This window comes from Cavia porcellus, unplaced genomic scaffold (genome assembly GCF_034190915.1).
Source record: "Cavia porcellus strain 051 isolate PalLab524CR breed Dunkin Hartley unplaced genomic scaffold, mCavPor4.1 scaffold_22, whole genome shotgun sequence".
NCBI lineage: Eukaryota > Metazoa > Chordata > Mammalia > Rodentia > Caviidae > Cavia > Cavia porcellus.
Window position 1 is genome coordinate 51,030,991 of NW_026947505.1, and position 22,212 is coordinate 51,053,202.

General features: G+C 38.2%; 1 non-coding gene across 1 annotated transcript; it reads right to left on the reverse strand.

The window, feature by feature from the left end:
- Window positions 1-14,613: 14,613 nt before the first annotated feature.
- On the reverse strand, window positions 14,614-14,749 carry LOC111758299 (small nucleolar RNA SNORA2/SNORA34 family). The gene has a single exon (XR_002792496.1). It is a non-coding gene; the product is annotated as a small nucleolar RNA SNORA2/SNORA34 family (small nucleolar RNA).
- Between the last annotated feature and the right edge of the window lie 7,463 nt (window positions 14,750-22,212).

The window sequence follows — 22,212 nt, forward strand, 5'->3', positions numbered from 1 at the left end:
CGTCTAAATTTAGCAGTTAAAATTTTAAAAGCAAATGTCCACAAGAGATTATAATTTGATTTAATAAACTACATTGCAGGCTTACTATGACCTATTCTGACAAGGATATTGGAAGGAGGTTGTAGCACAAATCCAGAACAGATCTGTAATAGCTCCGAACTAGAATCTGTCCTCTAAAGCCCGTCTTGGAGAAGGTAAATATGACCCAAGTCATCTAAACAAGCCTCAAAACCTGCCAGACCATGAGGTTCACTTTTGAAAGTGGGCACAGCTCCCAGGACATTAAATATGAAACTAACCTTTTGCTCACAGAGCAGCAATCTATTTCTTGACATTGAGAGGAGTAAACTTTCACTACCATCCCTAAAATTACTCTGAGCCAGCAAGGGCAGAGCAGTATCAGGAAAATCATTTAGTTCACTTTTCTTCAAAGTTTCTAAGTAAGTAGTAAAGACTGTCAAACACTCTGCGAGTAATTAGGAAAACACACAACTATAGAACTCCGTTTCTTCTGCCTCACCTGGAAACCTGTTTTCCTCCAGATGTTGTGTCCCAAGCTGTCATTGTCTGCCACTCATCTTCTTTCCACCTTTTGTCACCGTAAGATGCAGTTTTCTCTGTTCAAACTGAAGTGAGACAGGAACTAAATCAAGGGATGATAGAGAATAGTGGAAAGGAGGTTTGTTTAACTAGATGTTGCTCCATAGTAACCAGAATGTTTGGAATGTTTATACCACTCCAACACTGTAAATACAGAAAATAAGTATCTCTGGCATATACACCATAGATAGCTTATGTTTAGGGACATGCAGCTTGTAATTATTTTAGTGCAAACAAATAACTTACTTGGCCAGAATTACATATAAATTCTAATCTGAATTTATTGGACTGAGAAATATCATCCTTCCTGGTCACTTTGCCCATGAAGAAGAAAACAATCAACACATGAAGCAAACTACTGTGCAGGAGCAGAACTTCTGATATTGCAGTGTTGCTATCTCCATTAAAGCTATGAAAATATTGGCAAAATTATCAAAACCTACATTTTTAGAGCTCTGGAAATCATCAGATTTAAAACAATCAGGAGGGTCTATTAAAGAAAAATTGTTGAATCTTGGTAAGAAGAGTAGGAATTATGAAGTTTTAACTTTGGTTACTCCTAGGTCTGCCCCTCCCCACATCCAAAGCAATAGCCTTGAAACCCACCAGTATTATAGCCAGCTGAAGGGCACAGGGATTTTGGAGCTTTTCAAGCAGCTCCCTCCCCAGGCTATCATCACTATTTGACCTGACTCGGGAATAGCCCTCTTCGCTAAATGCTGTCTGCTTAATGTGTCTACTAGAACTCAGCTCTACAGGAAAAGCCCTGTCCCAGGAATTGATGAAATTAATTTGTTCAATTGCTTAATCTTGAGTGTAACTAAGACACAGTGCCAGTTCAGACAAATAAGGTTGGCAAAAACAACAACAACAACAACAACAAAAAAAAAAAAAACTGGAGAATAAGACTTCCACAGGGAGCAAGGGTGTTGAAAACTCTGACATCATCTTAAGGATCTAGAAGAAACCCACAAGCTCAAGGCTGTGCTTATGCCCAAGAAAGAACTGAGAGGGAGCCAGTCAGCAACTGTGGTAACGCTGAGGCCCTGCATAAGCAGCTATCCTGCCTCAGAGCTGCCCACAGCACATGCGCAGACACACACACACACACCCTCAAAAGTAAAAATATTTACTGTGTCAAGGCATGTAAAGAAGTCTTTTGACTAATCATTAGCTAACCAGTAAGCTTGACTGGACCAAGGTCAATCTCTGAGAAGCCAGGCTTAAAAATAAAGATAAGAATTTCTAAAAATAAATTATTAAAAAGCAAAGCAGATATCAGAAACAAAGCAGAGACTTTAGTGTACACATTTCAAAGAAAATAGCCCCTTTCTAATTTGCCCAGAAAGTCATTAAACAAAGAACAAAAGCTATCTCCGAGGGACCACAAATGTTGACTAACTAGAGAAGTCTTATTTAAAACTAGGATAAATATAGTTTAGCAATTAAAAGAAATCATGTTCAAGGAATTAGAGAAAAATATGATGACAATATCCCCACATATAAATAATACCAATAAAAATGTATAGATAATAAAAATTCAAACACCAAATAGATGTTCTAGAGTAAAATATAACTAAAATGAAAAAAAAATCACTAGAGGTACTCAACAGCAGAACAGAGCTAACAGGGCAAACAATCAGCACAATCAAATAAACATTAATAAAGATTACCCAGGCTTAAGAACAGAAAAAAATGAATAAATAAAAATGAAAAAGGGCCTCAGAATACGCAGCAACATACACATTATAGGAATTCCAAGAAGAGATGGGAGAGGAGTCAGGAACCAAAATGGTGTTTGAAGAAATATTAATTGAAAAATTTTCAATTTTGGTGAGTGCATTAATGCACACACCCAAATAGCTTAACAAAATTTTAATGAGATGAATTTGGAGACAGACACTTAAACACATTGTAATCAAACTCAGAAATCTTTTTCCAGATTTCCTTTGAGCTCTCCTTTCGGGCCAGAAATAGACAATTCCTATCCAGAGTACTACCATGACTAACTGGCCATATACACAGGGTTGGTTTACCCTGTCTCACTTACTGGTGAACGAGCCTCTCAATAGGAAAATCCCAAAGGAAGAAGCGTGGAAACCTGAGAAGAACTGGGATTCTGTTAAGATGGCCAAGACTGAATAGTTCTGAAGGCGGTGGCTAACAGAGTCTTCTGTAGGGACGCTTCTTGAACTTTATTTTGATGCTTCTGTTGCTTGGTTGTCTTTAACCTCTTTCTCTTTCTCTGCGACCCTCTCCCCACGCTTTGCTCTCTCTCTCTTCGACAGCAACTACCCACAACAAACATGTTTCACAGGTTTTGTTTATTTTTATGGAAAAAATTTAAAACAATTTCATAACAAAATGAAAAGAGAATAAAAATAGTTAATACATTACATGTTGCTATCTTTAGTTGCTCAGAGTGCAAGATATGAGCATAAAAATTTCTTCAATCAATATTAACACAAACTTTCCTTTTTAAGAAACTCAGACACTAACAGTATAACTGATGCACTTTTTCCTTTTTCTCTACTGTTTTTTGCCCTTTCACCCATCCTAGTTCCTTTTTCCTTTTGAGCAATTTCTTCTCATTTCTTAATCTCTATTGTACATTTTAGACCTCATTTACTGTTTCAGTTTCTTATATCAGGGAGAGAATATGATATTTATACATGTGAGTCTGATTTATTTCACTTAAGAGTGTGGTCTCAAGTTGTATCTACTTACCTATAAAAATTTCATCTTTATCCTTCTTTGTGGCTGAGTAGCATTCCATTTTATAAAAATATATCTTTTTTATCCATTCCTGAGTTGATGAGCATTTGGGTGTTTCCAAGATTTAGCTATTAAAAATTGTGCTGCCGTAAACAAGGCTGTACATATATCACTGTGATACTGTGCTTTTAATTCTTTCAGGAAGATACTCAGAAAGGGAATAGCTGGGTAAAATGGGACCTAGGATCCTAGTTTTAGGAATCTCCACACTGATTTCCACAGTGGTGGAACAGTCTATACTCCCATCAACAATGAGAGAGGAGTGATTTTTCTCTATAGCCTCATAAGTTTTCAAAATATTTTCAGTTGCAAATATCAGGTTGATGGTTCTCAGTGCAGAAAACCACTGCTGCTCTGAATTAATTCAGGTCAAAGCATTACAAAACTGTGGAATTCTAAGTTCAATTGGCTGCTTCCTAGTGCTTTCCACAGCCCCATCATCCTTGTCTGCAGTACAAAGACTCAGACTATCTAAGCCAGGCTACACCAACTGAGCACGCTGTGCACACAAAATTTCAGCTGCCATTTCTGAAGTTTCACTCAGGCAAACCATTCTCTCCACAAAATCTTCTACACCACAACTTCAGAAAATCATATATGGAAAAGTGGAAATCGAGGCAACTTTATTTAACAACTGCTCAAAATCAGTCTTCCTTTACTCAAATGCAACAGACCCTGGAGATACAATAGTGAGTACACATTCCTAGCTCCTAGACCTCTGTTGCCCTGCACACAAACAGGAGTGGACAGGAAGAAGCATCAAAGTAAAATGAGATTTAGACCTAAGTGGATGAAACTAGAGGACATGATGCTAAGTGAAATAAACCAGAAACAAAAGGATAAATACTGTGTGTCCGTGAATTGAATGAATGAGACGATACTCACTGGAGGCTGATGTGGGGGGGAGCATAACGATGGTGTTACACAGTAGGAATACAAAAATCTGCTGAACTGCGTGATGACCATAGATAATATTTTGCACATCTTGAAATCACTAAAAATTCTAAACATTCTCACAACAAACAAATGGTATATAGTTGAGGTGACATAAATTAATTAGTTTTCTATGGTTTTTTTTTTCTGTTTTTGTCTCACTGGCCTTGAACTCACTTTGTAGCTCAAGTTGGCTTCAAACTCCCAAGAACTCTCTTGCCTGAATCGCCCAAGGGCTGGGATTATAGGCATGTACCACCATGCCTGGCCTTCTATGTATAGCAATGTATTCATTAAATTGCACTTTATTAATGTACATTATTATTTGCTAATATATATTTATTGTTTGCTAATTAAAAATAATTGTTTTTACATCTAAGAAAATGAAAATAGAATGAGTAAGGGAACAGTGGTACAATAGAAATAGGAAAATGAAGAGAAAGATCTGGTTTAGAATGGAATAATGTAAGCTTGGTTTGTATCTGTTGAGTTTGAACTAACAGAGAAACACATTCAGATGGAACTATCACTCCAATAAGTCAGTGTATGTGTACCCAAATGGATATATTACTCTGGATATTACTATTACTAGTAGTAATATCTTATTATGAGCACCAGTACCAAAATTCCCCCAAAGACTTGTGAGAGTCATTCTCTCTGCCAAGCTTCATATGGATAATGCACTTGTTCACAGGTAACCCACAATATTTGTTACACAAATTTTTGCTAAGAGATGGTAGCATTCCATTATATTATATTAATTGAAATTAGGAGGAGAGAAAAATCACATCTAAACTTTTCTGTGTATTAGTATCTGCAATACAACAATTATAAGCAGGGATTCTGAACAACCTTGGAGATAAGGAATGTGGATCGAAAAAGAGAAGCAAAATGGTGGAAAGGGACTGCATTCAATTGCACAGAAGTCACTATAATATCACTTACATAAAATAGGAGTACTTAAAAAGTTGGAGACTAATTTAATCAGGTGGAGATGAGGATAACGTTGCAAATGGACAAATGCATAAAGCAAAAGACCCAGCTTTTAAACTTAGAAAGATGTGCCAATACTTCTGTTATTTTTGTTTGTTCCAGTTTACTTAGCAGAGATGATGTAAGAAGGGATCAGACCAGAAGTTTGCACTTTGGAGACAACATTGACTAGGGCGGACAAAAATCTAACTTTATGCCATGCAGAAATGAGGAAAGTTTCAGAGGCCTGTGAGATACCATTTTGTAACAGCATGTTCTTCATAAGAATCCTAAGAAGATGACAGACCAACAGCTAACATAATACTAAATGGTCAAAAACTGAAAGCTTTTACTCTACAATCAGGAACAAGACAAGAATGTCTATTATCACCTCTCTATTCAATATAAGTTCTAGAAACATTAGCCAGAACAGTTAGACAAGAGAAAGAAAAGAATAAATAAGGAAAGGAAGAATCCAAATTATCATTATTTGCAGATGACATGATACTCTAAATAGCAGACCCAAAAACTCCACCAAAAGACTTCTAGATTTAATAACCAAATTCAGCAATGTAGCTGTATACAAAGTCAACACTCAATAATCAATAGCATTACTTGATACAAGCAACGAACCCACAGAGAGAGAAATTAGGGAAACTGCACTCTACAACAGCATCCAAAAAATGAAATACCAAGGAATAAGTCTAACAAAGGAAGTAGAAGATCTATATGTTGAAAATTATAGGACTCCTAAAAAGGATATTAAAGAGGATATCAGAAAATGGAAAGATACCACTTGGAAGAACATAGTGAAAATGGCCCTACTCCCAAAATTGTTACACAGATTTAATGCAACCCCAGTCTAAATACCATTAGCATACCTTATTGAACTAGAGAAAACATTGCTGAAATTCATTTGAACCAAAAGAGACCCTGAATACAAAAGCAATCCAGGGCAGCAAGGGCAAGTCAGGCAACATCAAAATCCCTGACCTGAATTTATGCCACAAGCTACTGTGAGAAAATCAGCATGGTATTGGCCAGAAAAAGAAAAAAAACAGACCTGAGGATCAATGGAACAGAATAGAAGATGCAGACGCATCTCCAAACACACTCAATCACCTTATTTTTGGCGAAGGAGACAAACATGGTCACTAGAAAACACATAGCCTAGGATGAAAGACAAACAGAAACATCAGTTTAGCATCTGGGCAGTGAGGGGCTCCTACCTCTAGTAGACAGAGGAGCCTAAGCTTCTGGTTCATCCTAATTTTATTCACTTCACCATGAGTTCAAGAACTTAAGGTAATCGCAAGACTCATCTGCCTTCTATTATCCATTAGCACATGCTAGGTAAACAACATGATATGAGCTGTATTAACTTTCCCCTAGTACCTGCAAAATGCGATCACCCCTGCCTGCAGTTTTTATCCTTTGTGCTCACAGAGGAGGCCAATTAGGACTCATTATCCTCTGGTCTCTCGCAGAATTTAACTCTGTCCACATAAATATCAAGTACTTGTAAGCACCTTCCCTCAAACTCTCTTGACCTTCCCTCAAGGTTTTACTTTAGCAACCTGACATGTTTGGCTTCTTGGGCTTCCCTGAAGGCCCCAACCTATTCACCTGCACTGTGGTTTCCAGGGTACTGCTCAGTGGTTCTCTGAGCTCCCCACCCCCTTGCAAACTTCTGCTTCCCAGGTCCTTCTCCACTTGTGTCACATCTCCTTCCCATCATTCTCAGTGTCTCCACAACCCTGCCTCATTCTGATACAGAAGCTGAATATCCTTCTTTTTGTACCAAATCAGCAAAAACCTACTTTTCCAAAAGCAAAGGAAGGCCTTAGGCTAACTATAGCAGTTTGTGTTTTCATAAAAGGAAAAGAGAAAAGCACATTAATTATTTTCAAATTATTGTCACTCAAAAAAGATTTTATCTAAGCCCAGTAACAATTTTCAGCTGAATCAGACCTAATTTACTAAATAACTACATGACTTTTAAAAAGAGTACAATAGATGATAGAATAAGAAAAAGTAAATCTCGATGACCATTTCATAAATTATAGGTCACAGAGTTTGCCACCAGAAAATGCAGCTTTTAGAGAATATGTCACAGTGTTTTAATATTCAAAGCTCTAAGGAACATATATATCAGAATATAACTTAATAAAAGCTGAAAGTAAAAAAATCACTAGTGATTAAACAAAATGGAATATTGCTAAGCCAATAACCTCTTACAAGCAACATTGAAGACAGAGATGCTAGTAAATGATAGTCTTTTATTCAATGCTTCGAGTTGTCAGCGTTCAGGCGGTATGGCAGTATAAGCTCCCTGGAAAAGCTGTGACCCCAATGCTTGCTTGAAACTACTGGTGGGAACAGCCTTGATCTTCAAGATGACCATTTGAAAGAGATGCTCTTTCCACTTTTGTAGAACAGCAGGCAGAGAGCCCCAAATATGATAGAATCAGAATGATATCTCTGTAGTCAGTGTCATATTTGGAACCTAGTATCCTGCAGGGAAGCAGTTGGCTGGTGCCTGGAAAAGGAAGTTATCAGGGTCCTGGCCAAGATCCCCAATTGCCTGTGTGATGGAACAGCAAAGAGCAAAGAAGCAGAGACAAATTTAGCAATTTACAAAAGGCGGGGCTGGGAGGTCATTGCCTCAGGATGGACGAAGACAAAGGACCTCTTAGGTCTCCCACTTATACTTTTTTTCAGTGAGTGGTGCAGGGTGAGGGGAGGACACTTCTCCTGGAATGAAGAGGTAGAATGTGGAACAAGTTTAGCATCATAAAGCCACAAGTTAAGATCTCCACACCTGGACACTTTCTCTCCCTGTGTTGTCTTCAGCAGACCTTGCCCAGCCTGCAAGCACCATGGCCATTGCGTCACAGGCTGTTAAGGCCTCTAAGCCCTAGCCTTAATTTATAATCTGTACTCTCCAACAGGAGATCACCAAAACAATTAGAAAAACTAACAGGTTCTGAGTTCCTTTGCTCAGAGAATGCCTCTGGATGTAAGAAGGCTGCTTCTAGACCTGGGGATATAGTGTATTCTTGGTTCTCTTGTACGCAATGATCCTTTCTTAGAACTTCTATTCCCCTACTCCTCAATTTGGGATGGGACCTAGCCATGCAGTCAACAGTCCCTTTCCCACTCTTCAGTACCTCAGTTAAACCTGCATCCCTTCAGGATCTGGTGTCAAAGGAGAAACACTGTAATGCAATCAATCAAGTCAATACCAACGGTCTGACAGAAGTAGATCACTTTCTATCCTATCCAGGGCCTCCCTTGCTGCATATAGCATAGCACCTCTATGTTTTCCTGTAAATGTACAAAGGATCCAAATCCATGTTTCCAAAGAAGATATAAAATGGTCAACAAATATATGAAAAGGCAGTCAACATCACTAATTATCAGTGAAAGGCAAATAAAAACCACAATAAAATATTGCCTCACACCTATTAGGATAGTTGTTATAAAAGAGATAAGTGTAACAAGCATTGGTGAGGGTATAGAGGATCTTCAAAAAATTAAAAGCAGAACCATCATATGATCTAGCAATCCAGGTTCTAGGCATATATATCCGAAGGAAATGAAACTGATACATCAAAAATATATCATTTACTTCTTATTGCAACATTATTTAAGATAGCCAAGATATAGAAACAATCTAAATATCAGTCCAAGGATATAAACAAATAAAAAATATGTAATATATTCATGATGGAATACTACTCAACCTATAAAAAGGAGGAAATTGTGTTATTTGTGATAAACACAATTGAACCTAGAGGACAGGCGCTGGGGGTTTAGCTCAGTGGCATAAGCACCTGCCGTGCAAGCAGGCGGTCGTGAGTTCGATCCCCAGTGAAAAAGACAAAAAAAAAAAAAAGAAAAAGAACCTAGAGGACATTATGCTAAGTGAAATAAGCCAGACACAAAAGGACAAATACAACATGACAGCTTTTGTATGTGAATTTTAAAACAATCCAGCTCATAGAAGCTGAAACTAAACTGTTAGTGGTTGCTAGTGGCTGGCAAAGGCAAGGATTAGGGAGAAATTAGTGAAAGAGTACAAAGTTTTAGTTAAGTACCACAAATAAATTCTAGAAATCCAATGACTGGCACATGACTACAGTTAATTTTTTTTTCTTTTTTTGTTGGTGCATTTTAGATATGCATAATGATAATGTTCATCATAGGGAATTTGGAATTCGTACATGAGATATCTTGTGCTTTCATTAATGATTATGCATTTGAAATTTACTAAAAGGGAAAGCCTTAAGTGTTTTCACTACACTACACAAAAATAGTAGCTATGTGAGTGGTGTATATATGTTGACTACCTTGATTGTAATAATCAATTCACTATATATTTATGTATCAAAGTATATTGTCCCTAGCACCATAAAAAATCATGCTGTACATCATAACTACAGGCAATTTATATAAATTCTTAAAAGTATTAGAGTGTCCATTAGACTGTTTTGCCTAAGAAGCCACAAATGTTTTAGGATAATTACTGATAGCTCCCCCTTTTACTCTCACACTTTCCCAGTTCAGACAGTTTTTTACTCAGACATGCTACTAAAGAACTAATAATTCTGCTATTCCTTAAGATTTGTCTTTTCTTTAATTCTTTATATTAATCGCTTTCCTGTTACTCAGACAAAATACCCAACACCTAAATTTAAACAAGTTTATTCTGGCTCATTATTTCAAAGGGTTCAGTTCATGGCTGGCTCCAAGACAAAACTGTGTAATAGAAAGCCATCCAGAAGAAAGCCGCTAAAACCATGGCAGCTAGGATGGTGGGAGAGGAAAAGAAAGTACCCTTTCAAGTCATGCAACCAGTGACCCACCTCTTCTGGCAAAACTCCACCTTCTATGAGACCATTCAGTAATGAACACATCATGAATTAACCTACTAATGAATGTAGTGACCCCATGATCTAATCACCTTCTGAAAGTCCAATTTATGAATATTTGAGACATTTGTGGGATATTCTAAATCTAAACTGTAACATTCTGTCCCTCAAATGCTCATGTCCATCTCATTTTGCAATGTTTTGAGTCTATCTGTCATAGTCACCAAAACTTGCCAACCCCAGCATTGTTGAAAATTTCAAGTCCAAAGTCTCTTCTGAGACTCAAGGAAAATTCACCTGTGGGGCCCTATAAAAATCAAAAAGAAAATCAAATACTTCCAACATGTAATGCCACAGGGCTTTCCCCTTTCAAAAAGAAGGAATAAAAAAATATTGAATCAGACCAAAACCAGCAGAGCAAACATTAGATCATATAGTTCCATGTCCAGCACCCAAAGAAGCTTACGCTGAGGTGTGAAGTTCAAATATTGGCTGAGCTTTCCCAGCCACTCTATCCCTAATAGCCTCAGAGTGCCTGGATGGGTGAACCTGGGATATTCTTTCTTAGGTAGCCCTCAGTAAGAAGGGCATCCTGAGGCTCTCTTCTCAAATTAATGTGTTTTGGCCAGGAATTTGGTTCAGTGGTATAAGACCAATCCCACAAATGCGAGGTAGGTAGTCCAAACCCAGTACCAATAATAACAATAATAATAATAACACTGTTTCAAAGGAGTTTACCTTTTTATACCCTTGATCCTGAAAAGAGTGAAATCTGACCAGTTTTTCAAATGCCCTCAAGATGTATTGTCCTTTAGTGGCATTAATGTTTTCATCAACCACATATGGGCACTTCTGTATCAAATTTACCTCTTCCAACCAAGCCCCAATTTTCAACAGTACATTCAACTATGAATACATCAGTAGGTTAGTTCGCTGGTGAGTACAGTGCCCCTGTGATATGCTCACCTTTCCCGAAGCCTCCTCGGTATACATGAGACTTGGAGAGAGAGAGTTTAATCTAAATCATAACACTTTCTCACTCTTTCTTGAAACCATCCTGAAAATGCTGCATACTGCCACTGCTATTTGTCCCTAATAGTATCCCTTCTCTGTCCCAGCACCCCTAAGGCTGCTACCCCTTCAAGTACCAAGCAGTCTTTCATGGCTGGGATCCAAAGGCCTCTACCAAAGGCCTCTGTATCCCTTGAAAAGACAAAGAAAGACTCTTTTCCTCTCCATGTCTGCATATGTCAATACTTGGGCCCCAGAAGAGCCCACCTATGGCTTTTGGCTCCCAGCCTTCGCTGACACCACAGTCTATAGCGCTGCTCTCCGGGTCTCAGGTTGTTTCCTTGTCATGAACCAGAGGATACAAGAGACCTCACACCAACCCTGCACTTCCTGCTTCCTTTGCTCTCCTTCCCAGACTTCTAATCCTTACTGCTATGCTAATCAGGTAGTATAAGGAGATCCCATTATACCTTGCACCAATAATCAGACCTTGAACACCAGTAATCAGACTTGAATTACATCAAAAATATTTTGAAAATCTAATTCATAGTAGCTTTAAGTGTGACTTCACTTGGAAATAGAGTCTGCTACTGGACTCAAGTTAAAATGAGACCATTAGGACGAACTCTAGACCAATATGACTAAAATCTTTGTAAGAAGAGGGAAAAAATGTAGGAAGAGAGAGATGTGTGGGCAGAAGGCCATGTGATGACAGTGGCACAGATTGGAGTAACATATCTGCAAGCCAGAGAACACCGTAGATTGATGGCCACTACTGCAATCTGGGAACAGGCAAAAAAGGATTCTACAGAGTCTCATAGGGAGCATAGCCCTGCTGACACCACTTCTTGCTGCCAAAAGAATAGATTTTCTGTTGTTTTAAGCCATGCAATTTACAGGTATGTGTTAGAGCACACTAGGAGACTACATGCCTACATTAGCTGAAGCCAGGTCCCTGCACCATACCTGTTCTATGATGGTATAAATCCACTGCATCTCCTTATGCTTCATTTCTTTGACCTTGCATTTGCTAACCACAGAAAGTTAAGAAGCAATGCATAAACCCCTGCTTACCCCTAGAATAAAGAAATAGTCCAGGAGACAGAATTATTTTCTGTTATGTTTTTAAAATCTGCCAGTTTCACAGATGATATTACCATTGGTCCTCAGTAACCTCATTATTCTAGGAGATAAAAGGGAGTGAGTGTGGGTGGAGGCAGGACCAGATATAAATAGGGAATTGCCCATTCTGACACACTCAGAGTAATGTGTTCAAATATTACCTCAACATCAAATCCAGCTAAGCTGGGAGGTCTCATCTTCCTCCTGATACGTGCACAGAGAAACATACATTTTCCATTAAATGCCAAGGTCACCCATGAGTGCTTTGGCAGAGCTGTGTAGAGAAGTTGTACAGCACCTATCTACACATGTTTGGCCCAGTGCCCTCTCCTTGCTTCCTCTCTGATCAGAAGCACATTTATCTTCAGTTTTTTAAAGTCAGAAAAATATAGAATCTACCTCGGACTGTTTCTGTTTTTTAAAACTGATTCCAGACCATACACATTATTTTGGTTGAATTTCAATTTTGACATCCTATTGGATTTATTTTGTTCAGATGAGCATAAAGGGAATTCATTCTAGGTAGCTAATAAATGTTTCTCTAAAGTTGAGCTCTTTTCTTATTTCTGTTCATTTGGTGTCAAGCCATCAGCTTGGTACAAATGCTTTGTTCTCTTCTTTCTGCAAGCCCCATCCCTGTTTTTTGTTTGTTTGTTCAGTTGGTTGGTCGGGTTTGTTTGTGTGTTTGTTTGAATTTTCCTTTCTCTGCTGATAAACTTTTATCTTTATCAATGATCTCATTTGCTTCTCTTCCTGGCTTACTTAATCTTTCCCTTCTCCACTTTCCCCTCTGCCCACAAAGACCATAAAGAAAAGCCCAAGGACAATCATGACATGAGAGAATCTGCTATTCAGCACATTATGATGCATATTTTGTCCCCTTACTTCGGTCTTGGATACCTAATTAAGGTGTGATGAAATCTGATAAATATCTGAATCCTTATCTGCCAATAGTGACACATCTTAGTCACTCTTCTCATTTCTGGGATGAAATAGCCTACATCTAAATTTAAAGAAGGAGAAATTTATTTTGTCCATAATCAAATGATTCTGATATAGGGGCATGAAATTCCCAACATGCTACATGTCCACTGCGAGTTTGTGTTCCCTAAAATTGAAGAATGAATTTTAGGAAGAATGAAGGTTAGAGCAGAAGGAATCATTGAGAGAAAGAAAGCTTTTGTCTGAGAGAGAGACAGGAGAGGTCCCAATTGGGTTGCCAAAGACTCTGTATTTTCTAAGGATTTTAATAGAGTGAAACCGTGAGGTAAGGTGGGTTTAAAGAGGGAACTTGCAAGGCAGACAGACAAGAGGTAGGACAGAGCTATGGTCAACCAATCAGAATAATTGTTCAGGTAGAATTGACCAAATCAGGGACAAATGAGGAAGTGAGTCACATAGCAAGTGCGCATTCTTTACAGATCAGTGACTCTTTCTGTAGGGGGTTGGAATGGTGACTCCTGGTTTCAAAGGGATCCATACCTAATCCCTAAGGATTATATTTAAGGGTATGGTTGCATTTGTTTTGCTCTCTGTTTTGAGATCTGGCCTACAGCAAGAGGTGTGTGTCTCCTCCAAGGTGACAAGACATTTGTTTGGTCCTTTGAGCTGGCTTCCTTGAGGGCCTAACCCTGTCTGATTACCTATAATTTTTCTAACTAGCTCAGCTTCCTGTAACAGTTCCAAGGTAAGACAGCCGAGCAGTGGGGCATAGTGCAAGAGAGTTGCTCATGGCATGACAGACAGTTAGAATGAAGGGAGGAGTTGGGGGAGAAGATAAACACTTCTGCGGAGAGGCCCCAGTAACCCACCTCTTCTGACCAGACTGTGCCTCTATTTTTTTTAAAGGAGGTAAAATTAAACACAACAAAACAGAACAAAATAGGACATAAGAAAGCAATGTAAGAGATATAAATTTCAAAGCTAGATGACCTGAGATCTTCACTACCTATCATATTGTCTCTTGTTTTCTTCCAAATAGTTGTCCATGTCTTCACATACAGAGAATTCATACAAAATGACATAGTATAAAACTGATCCAAACAGAATGAGGAAGGCGTTTTAGGTCTTCAAAACCAGACAATAGGAAAGTCACTAATGGCTGTCATAGAGTCTCTCTTTCTCTTCAAAATAGCTGTCCATACTTTCATGTATATTGAAGTTCAACAAAACAAACCAGGCAGAGCGGGGAGGGGCTGCTTGGTTTCCCAGCGCTCCAGGTCCCAGCATGGCTCAGGTCCCAGTAAACACTGGTAGCTCACGTCCCAGAACACCAGAGCCTGCCACACTCACAGCCACTCACGGGTGGGGGCGGGGGGTTGCTTCAAGGTGTTTCTTTCTAGTAAATTGACCATTTCACTGTCCAAGTTCTGAAATGGCCAACAGACCATAGAAAGACATCTCCTTAGGCTCCTGCTTGAAACCAACAACGTCAGGAAGCTGCCGGCCTTGATACAGGCCAACAGACTTTGCTTCTAAAAAGTCAGCTATAAACTCTCATCACTCAAACTCCTTCTATGAGTTCATGAATCTCATGGGGCACATCAAAATATAAACCATAATTCTGAGTCACCAAATCTTTTTATGCCTTTATTTGTACAAAAGACTTATTCTTTACATTTGTAAAATTAAGAATATAATGCTGAATTCATGTGAGTTACTACAGCAAATGTACAGGAAGTACCCCAAATAAATATTCTGAAACTACTAGTGCCTCTCCTACGTTACACCCTTTCTCATACTCTGATTCTTCTCCACTCTATTCACTGAACTATAGTGGGATTTTAAACCAAGGAGAAAATTCTTTCAGGGCTTAATTTATAACTGCCAAATAGAATTCTTTGATATCTGATCAAGATACTTCAGGCTTGGTGGAAAGAGATGGGAGAGCAGATCAGAAAGCACCTTCTCTCAGGGAAAATGTTGGTTTAGTTTAACACTTAGCTTCACAGAGGATTACAGTCCAGTTATCCCAGTGCAACTAGATATTTTGGCTTTGTTCTCTGTATCTACTTCTAAGGCCTCAGTGGTCAGAGAAGTTCCTCTGTGTTAAATTTACTCAAGTGTGTCCTAATTTAGGTTCCACGAAAGAAGTGATGGAAAACTTACATCCCTCTCCTTGTTGTTTTCAAAATCTACTAAAGGAACAAAGGGCTTCTGGTGCAATTGATTTAATAATCACACCGCAAAAATTCACATTGCTTCACACAGATTGACCTGAGGACCCCAGGTGATATCTCTGGATTTCTGAACCCTTGAAGCCATATATACTCTTGATTTAAGCCCTCAATATCAGTTCAAGCCCTCCTGGGTTTGTAAACTTTCTACCAGTTCTTGCTTCCATCCTGCCTTTTTCAATTCTACCTTCAATATTGACAAAATTGTCTCTTTCATTCCATATAACCCAGTCAGAAACTCAGTTTCTTATTTATTTCATACAAGGAAATCTACTCCTACAAGATAATGTGAGTTTAGCAATTCTCTGAAAATGTGCACAATCAAGGGGTGTGTCCCATCGCTGCTGTCCAACATTCCCACTATCCTAGGGAACTTTGCGGCTCCACAGTTTCAATAATCCACAAATATCCCTTTCTAATTTGAGTAGCTTTAGACCTTGATGTAATCCAGCAAAGGGAAACCAGAACAATGAGGCTGCCTAAGAAAAGGTTGCTGCCAACTGCTAAGAAAGCGAATATTCTCTTAATATGCACACTGCAGCATAGGAAGAACAAAAACCAAAAGCTTTAGCATATAGAGTTGAAAATCATAGGTCAGGTCACCTCAGATGTTGGCCTGGAGAATGATAGAGACTAATGAAGAAAATCTAGCCAATCATTGGGTAGAAAGTCTAGCCAATGGGGAGAGGAAGCAGAGTGAAAAAAAAGGGAGGTAGACAGAATTGTGGTGACGCATAGACTATTAAGGATTCAGAGAACTGAGGCAAGACACACGTCATTTTTCTGCTCCTGTATCCTGTTCTACAAAATGTTACACGCAGAATGTACTCAATCTTCATGCTCACCTCCTTGATAAAATATTCAAGAGTTAAGGATAGAATTAGTTCCTCCAAAACAAAGATGTTTGGTATAATACATTTAGTATTTTTAATTGGGCATTGCCTGTAATCCCAGTACTCAGGATATTGAGACAAGAGGATTTCTGTGAGTTGAAGGCCAGCCTGAGTTACAAAGTAAATCCAAGGCCAACCAGAGTTGCATAGCAAAATCCTGTTTCACGAGACAAAGAAATAAAAAATAAAGAAGTAAAGGAGAGGGTGAAATTTTTTATAGTACCAAGTTACAAATTAGTCAAATTCAACAGCACTAACATAGTAAAAAGTATCCCAGAATGTTAGTGTCATGGTAATTTGGATACTGCATGGCTCATTTGATCGTTCAAATTGGTCAAGGTGACTTCACATACAAGAGAAGATGTTTCCTGATTGTGAGCACAGGAGTAACTACATTTGCTGATAAGAATGTCCCAGCATAGTATTATAGGCTGTTGCATTTATCGTGGAGTGAATATGTTTCCCCAAAACCCATGTGCCCAAGTGGTTAATTCCTATACCCCTCCCTCACCATATGTTTTTTGTAAAAAAAAAAAAAAAAAAAGAAGAAGAAGAAGAAGAAGAAAAGAAAGAAAGAAAGAAAAAAGCCTCTGTTCTTTCTACTGTTGTTACCAAAAGCCAATGAACAAAAGGGTAATGGGCTAAGGTGGGGAGGACTTATGTTTTCCATCCATAATACAATGAGATTACAGCACATATAGTCCAGAGCATCCTTCTCAGGAGAATCCTTCTACAGAGGGAAATAGAGGGAGAAACAGAAAGAAAAAAAACCAGGGGAGACAAAGAAGAAGAAAGGAAATTTGAACAGTGATTTGAGAGTTTCTATAATGAGGCTTTTAAAATAATTAGTGAGGCTTTATTGAGGTATAAAATCTGTACCTATTTAATATATACAACTTGATGAGAATGGAGGTAACTATACAACTAGGAAGTGATCACAATAATCAATGCCATGAACATATTCATTATCTTCAAAAGTTTCTTCCTACCCTCTTTATCATTTTTAATGAATATTTAACATAAAACTATCCTTTTAGTAAAGTATATGATACAGTTTTATTAACTATAGGCACTCTGTTGTACACACTCTCCAGGATTTGTCTTCCATAACTGAAATGTTGTACCCTTTGACAAATACCTCCCCAACAAGACTTTTCACAAGTGAATATTAAAAATGAGTTATGTAGCTGGGCATGGTGGTACACAACTGCAATCTCAGCACTTGGGAGGCTGAGGCAGGAGGATTGTTGTGAGTTCAAAACCAGCCTGAGTTATAAAATGAGCTCAAGGCCAGCCTGAACTGCACAGTGAGATCTTGTCTCAGAAAAGACAGAAAATAAAATAAAAATGTGTATGTGCCAACATCTACTTCGACTAAAGTACTCCTTCAATGAGGAAGAAAATGAGAGAGAATTCCAATGAATGATCAGTTTCAAATGAGCGATCATTATCCTTCATTTTTAAATTATCCTATCACATATTTACAAGTGACTGACAGATAATCTAGAGTTGACTTCAAAAAACAAAGTTGAAACCTAAAACCAGTGGTTGGAATTTTGCTCTAAAAGAAGAGACATCAGGCCAGGGATCTAGCTCAGCAGTCACTTATCAGCACTTTCCTGGTAAGTGTCATAAGTTTAATCCCTGGTACTCAAAAAAATCAAGAAGGAACATCAAGTATATTCTCTTTCTGCATGAAGAAGAAAACGCAACCAACATCTGAGAAGACCACAGAGAAGTCTAGAACAAATCAGCTTCATATGCTCCAACATTAGCACCATCCAGAGTATCTAGGCTGGACAAAAACAGCCCAGGTCCTGCCAACTGAACCACTTTCAAAGCAATGAAATGGGAGGATGCAAAGGAAGAAGGTCAAAGACAAAGACAATATATAGCTCACTACCTGGATCCAGGCAGAGGTTTCCAAGAACAACCACACTCAAATTGCTAGAAAATTCCATCCCTCCAGAGAGTTGGGAGACCTGATGGCAGAATATTCAACTTGCATACTTTTTAGGGGTTGTGTTATCAAAACCAGAACAACCATGAGTGTTGGTAATGTTATTGCTCTCACATCAGTCACAATACCAGATTTGACTGTAAACAAAACTACACTTAGTCCTGATGATGGGAGTATCTCTAGTCTTTTTACAAAAGAGTTTAGCAAACTTTTGTGTAATGTGTGATAAAATATTTTATGCTATGTCAGCCATAACATCTCTGTTACAATTAATCAACTTTGCTGTTGTACTATAAAAACAGCCACATAGGCTGTTTCAATAAACCTTTATTAATAAAAACAGATAGCTTACTATGTGTGACTCACAGGTTGTATTTTTCCAAATTCTGTTTTTAGATAGTCAGCTCCAACTTGCCCCTGGAATTGCTGGCTGATAGATTACAGTGGACATGAGCAGAGATGAAGACTTCTACATTGGTGTCATGTACACATATATACTCCTGTCAACTTTCTACATCACTCCCTCACCGTGGCTGCAAGTTCCCTGACATGCCTCTCATGAAAGAAGTAAGATCTTTCTCCTGGAATGGTGATGTTGTCTGTGACTGTTTGATCAATACCATACACAGCCTACTGGCTTCCAGACCTAGGCTAGCCTTTTCTTTTTTTCCTTTCTTTTCTTTCTTTTCTTTTCTTCTTTTCTTTTTTCTTTTCTTCCTCTTTTGTTGAATACTGGTTCATGGAATCCATCTGTCATATTCGGAGGGAATTTAAGCAATACCTTACCACCATACAAAGGTCCATGTGGAGAGGAATCAAGACTTCTGGTCCACATCCCTGGCTGAGCTCCCTGCCTAGCCTCTAAAACAAATCCCACAGAACCCACCTGTACTCTTCTGTCTTCTGTTCAAATGCAGAGGATCCAGTGAAATACACCAAGGTCATGGCGAATGACAGAGTCACCAATGGAAAGAGGCTTTGCAGGGTTTTCATGGGAACTGAGGAACTGAATGATGCACAGACACCTCTCTTTGCTCTCACTATTGTGCACCTCACCAACGTCCAATGACATCAATCTGCTCTGGACCTGAGTGAAAATAAGAAGTGTGTGACGGTGAAGTATCTCCAAGAACTGGGAAGAACGAACACATACCTGCAAGAAGACTGCGTGCTTGCTTCAGAAGCAATCAATGAAAAAAAAAAATGGAAGAAAGATCATGGAAAACAGAATTTAAGTGTTCCTTGAATTGGACCCAACAGCTTCAAACTGTAAGTATATCCAATTGTTTTAATGTTTTATTAAAGTAAACAACCTGCTAAGAAAAGTCAAGTATAGAGAATTTTTACAAAAGAAATCCAAAGGGCAAAAATGTCTTTTTAACACAGGACAACATTCTACAAAACCATAAAATTCAGCTCAGCATTCATACAGGGTCAGATGACTGTGTTCCCAGACCTACTGTCTTTGTGAAGAAAGACCAGTCATGTCCTGAGTTCAAACTAATCTCCTTTCTTACTTGCTTTTTATGGGGCCCCAGGCTTTCACCTCAGACCCCTATGGAGTGGAAACAGCAGAAAACCCACCGAAATTTCAAAGGATGATTCAGTCATGCAAGCCCTGAAACCACCTTCCCTAAGACCTCCTTGAATTCAGCTTTGGTAGGGCCCAGGAAGACCAGTAGGGAATTAGAGAAAACAGAAGTCTTTTTCATGCTCTTCTCCAACTTGACATCAGCACAGAATTACAGCCTGAACAGCTGGCATAAACTGGCACTTAGAATCAGATAGATTAACTTTTAGGAGATTTGTTCTCAGTAATCTTTATTTTCAAATGATTGAAAAAAGCTTCAAAGTAACACCTATGATTCATAGAATTTTTCCTGAAAAAATAATACTACAGACTTGGCATCTATGCAGCTTTCAACTGCAAACAAAGGAAAGAAATCTTTAAATAAAGTCTGCTCCATTCCATCCCACCTCTGTATGTGTCCCCATGTTCCCTCCTAGAACGCTCCAACCACACCCTACTTCAATTCCCTCCTTCCTTTAAAATTCCGCTGACTCACAACTGCTTCTCTAAATCACTCAGTGACCAGCTTCTTCTATGGTGTCTTATGAAGACAAAAAAAAAAAGCATTTTTTGTTAAAAAGAAACATGATCCTTTGTAGACCAACAAGGAGTTTAATAAGAAAAATAAGAAGTGTTGCCTTAAATGCCATGGACACTTAAGATGATGTAAATGCTGGTCTTGAGCATTGTAAGATGATCATCTGACATATAAAAATACATAAGCTTTTAGGACTAAAGAGAATCTGGAGCATTACATAGCTCAATCAGGTCATTGTTCAGATGGAGTAAGCAGTAAAATCATCCCAAGGTTTGTTTCCTCATCTTAGTCACATTTTGGATACTCCCTAGGTATTCTGTCTGCTGTTCTCACCCTCTTGAGGTCAGCTATCTTCATAAAGATACAAACCAGCCAAACATTTTACCCATCAATCAAGATAAGTATACAAGTGAATCTGCTTTTATTTTATGTAAAAATGCCTGAAGGGTTCTAATGGGATGTCATATGGGTGACATTACTTTTTGAATAGAATACATAAGTTACCGTATTCTTCTGAGTAAGTGTGATACATCCTCAATGCCCAAATAAGTTGGATCCCCTAAAGAAAACCTATCACAACATCTTTCACAAAGCAAATAACAAGATCTCAATGTATTAAACTTATTACTTACCATTTCTGTTTACCTACTGGCTTTTCTTAAGATTTCTATAACTTCAGGTTCAGTACAGAAGTGACTTTATAAGGAACTAAGTGTCATCTCAGACTATAGACTAATAAAAAATACAGAATTGCACCCCTGAGCTAATTTGTCATCACACAGGACCATTTCTACTTTCATTCCCAAAATAAATTTTTCATAAATTATATTATGTAAGGGGACATGTATCTTCATTTTAAAAGAAATGAGTGTGTTACTTGAGAAAAAATTATATAGAAATGTGGTTTGGATATTTTCACTGTAGAATCACTAACCTCTCAGATTTTACTATTGTACAGTGTGTAAAATGCATACCATATTTTATGTTGCATATCACTTACTGACAATAAACCAACTGAAACATAGAATAACTCAAAGTATAGAGAAAAGTTAACTGGGCTCTAATAAGAGGCCACTGTATCTTATTCCAGCAAACTGTCTCTTGTGTGACTGTCCCCAGGGGCCTTGGTAACTAGACCTGCCTCTATCTCTGGTTTACAATGTTAGCTATGCAATAATCATCTGAAGGAAAGTCCTAAGATAAAATGGACAGGTCCCAATCCAGATGAATTACCTAGTATCTGAGAGTGATTCTGCACATACTTATTTCTTTAAATCTCTTTGGGGTAGTCTCACATGTAGCCAGCATAGAAACCATTGCATTTCCTCTAGAACCTTCCAATGTCCAAAATCTCAACTAGGAGAAAAAACATAAAAATTGTTTACAGGGTAAATGGAGGCAACAGCCTCAGCAGTTATAAAACTGATTCTAGATTCTTCTTTACTGAAACAATAAGTCTTTCCAGGAAAGATATACTGAATTACCATCCACTACCATTTGCCATTTGTACATCAGTTTCTTCCAAGCTCCAGTCCCTGTAAGTTCAACTAAAAAGACCATTGCCATACATGAGAAAAGAAAGTGCAAAATACAGAATTCAGAGCTGTTAAAGTTCAGCATGATTATTAAAACATACCCCTCTATTTACACAGTACCCAGGCTGAAGGATTTGCCAAATGGTCATTAAGTTCTTGGATTTTGTCCAGGCTCTATGAATGTTGACCAATATTTTTTCTTACAATAATTCTGAAAGTTCTCATAAGTAATTCTGGAAGCTATATTCTGAAT